We start from the raw sequence: 2,988 nt of genomic DNA on the forward strand, positions 1-2,988 counted from the left end.
GTGGCACTCCTGAGAAGAAGGGGGAAATTGCCCTAAGAGTAGCAATCTGAAGACAGAGAAGGAATTACATTTAACAGGAGAGAGAAGGTGCTGCCCCACTATTATGGCCCCGGTCACATGGCAGAGTTGCCTTGGGAGAGGCACGGGAGTCCCATGGATTTTCCGGGTGCGATCACACCCCAACATCTGGGAAGTGCAGTGCTCCCGTGGCCAACCCGTGGCTCCCCACCGAAGGTGCGGAGTTAAAAACTAGTACCTACGAGATACTAGTTTCTGGAAACTGCGGGGCAAGGACGGGCGTCTGACCACGTTGCCGGTGGACTGTTGTGACATCCGGTGGCTGCTGATGTTCCGTCGTAACCAAGGGGATTTTTTTCCCCCAAGTCTCCGCAGGATGCGGAAAAGCACCCAACGGCGCATGCGCATAAACAGGAAGTGGTGTTTGCCACAGGAGCAGCATGGCGTGAGTGCCGGTTTGAATGCACCGTGCTGCTTCTTTGCCGTGCTGCGGACTAGCCGTCTGATCTGCACCTGACGCCTACCCACAGGACCTCGAAAGGACTTCTGATTGGGCTGCCGTGTGTTATTTTCCTCCGGGGCAATTAGCCACGCACCCCCGCATTTTCCGGCCCGTGTGCCCGGGGCCTATAATTGTCTTCCTGCTGCCCCCTTCTGGGTCTTCTTATCGTCTTCTTAGACATTGCCTTTTCCAACAACCTGCAGAGCTGATATCAATGGTGATCAAAGACAGGACTTTCCCTGATAGCACTTTGCCTGTGGGATGACTTTCCCATGGATGCTCACCTGGCACTTATCCTGCTATCTTTTAGGTGCCTGGCCCAAACATTTCTTTTTTAGCCAGACTTTTAATTAAGATTTTTATCTTTTTAAATTGTTTTTGCAGCATGCTTGTAGTTTGTTTTATGAGATGTTTTAGGTTGTTTGTTTCAAAAGATAAGCATATATTTTACCAATCATCTTAATAATAGTTGAAGCTTTTTAATAGTTTTGAATTATAAGTTCATCATGTTTACTTTGTAAGCTGCCATGAGCAGATTCTCTGGAGAGGAAGCATATACATTTTCTAAATAAACTATAAGTATAGATTGATTCTCATTAGATTTTTTTAAACAGATCAGGGATTATGCACATATGAATATTTTGCTGTTGACACAATATATTAATAGGGGCAGGTTTGTGTAGTTTCCTTTTTTTTGCTGTGGTTGCTAGTACAGCACAGCAGCAACAGGGCTTCCATACAACAGGTTTCTCTGGTAGGTTTTTATTGCCAGTTTAATAACATTATGTAGATGGATGATTATACTAAACTATTCATCAGGTTCTCTGAAGTCCAAATTCCATTAAGAAAAAAAGTAAGTCACTAGTCCAATATGTTGCATAAATATATTTCCCCTGTATCTCCACAAGGCAAAGCCTGGAGACTTACTTTCTTTGTTAAATGAAAGCTGGGAATTCAGAAAACCTGATATGTATTTTGTTATGGTATAGCAATATAAAACTATTAAATTGTCAATTAAATTGTCAGTTAAATAAAAGAAAGACACTCTGCTGTAGGGGAAAATGGGGGAAATGGCTGATATGTGAATAAGTACAATTGTCAGTTAAATAAAAGAAAGACACTTTGCTGTAGGGGAAAACGGGGAAAATGGCTGATATGTGGATAAGCCCAGGAAAATCCAAACTTTTCCACCCACACAGTAGCCACCCAGGCTCTGCTGCAATCTTCCACAGACAAAAAAAAAATCAGAACAAAGCAAGTTTGAGAAATATTGGAGAAAAACCAGTGGGATCCTGGGAAGTGCATCACAAATGCACCATGATGCTTTGGAAGCTGGAGAGGGCCCTTCCCAACAGCATTGAACTTGGTGTGGAAAAATTAAAAGCTACAGTTCAATGGTTCTTAGCTATGTAGCTGTTATGAGGCCAGCATCACGCACAACCTGAACTTCTAGTATCCTATTGAAAACCACCATTGGCTAGTATTGTCTGTGAATGCTAAGTGACATCTCTGTATCTGTATGGTGAAATCATTTGCGTTGGAAAATAGAATGAAAACTAATTCAGTTTTATACCTGAGGTAACAACAGGAGGTACAGTCCTGATAACTAAAAGTCACTCAGCCATTTGGAGTTTCTAGGGATGAGGTATTAGATCCTGGAAACCAATCAGCTTATTTTCTGGAAAGTCTTATGAAATGATATTGGAGCTAAATAACTGCAGGTGGTGGTGACTCTACAAGATGTCTTTTAAAGGAGGGTGAAGTTGATTCTGCTCTTTCTCCTGAGGTAGAGAAGCCCTGCCATTAAAAAAAACAACAACTCTGAGAAGCCTCCATTTTTTGCATCATGCAGATGGGTGTGAGAGGAGCTTGCCATTTGTCCTGACAAAAATCTCACAGATCTCTTGGAGTACTCTCAGAGGATCCCAGGAGACCCTAAAGCCCAGTTGGGTAAGGTGATTAGAGTGGAAACAGATTCAGGTGGGTAACTGTGGCCCCGGTCACACGGGAGGATTTGCCCCGCGGGAGGAATGGATCGGGGGCGCATCAAGCAGGCGTGATCATACTGCAACATCTGGAAAGCGGTGTGCACCCGTCCCCGACCCGTCTCTTCTAGCCGAAAACCCACCTTCCAGCCGAAAACCCGCCGCAAAAAGGTGACACCAAAAGAGTGCTACCTACCTGTTGATGCGCAGCAAGGGCCAGCATCTGTTCGCCAATGCGCCCATCTCCCTGCAGCATATGGAGGCCCTGTAGAACTGCACATGCACATGCATGTGCAGTGAGCTCGCTTCGCTCACCGATCTGTGGCTTCCCCCCGACATCTGATTATGCCGGGGAGCAACTGCATGGTGGCTCAGGGGATCTGTCTGATCCCGCTGCCGCGCTTCTGTTTTGATGTGGCTCAAAAAAGCCGCACTTCAGCCGCACCTTTTCCCCCAGTGTGACCGGGGGCCCAGTTGGTCTGA

Source organism: Gekko japonicus, unplaced genomic scaffold, assembly GCF_001447785.1.
Source record: "Gekko japonicus isolate JY-2015 unplaced genomic scaffold, Gekko_japonicus_V1.1 scaffold500, whole genome shotgun sequence".
Classification (NCBI taxonomy): Eukaryota; Metazoa; Chordata; class Lepidosauria; order Squamata; family Gekkonidae; genus Gekko; species Gekko japonicus.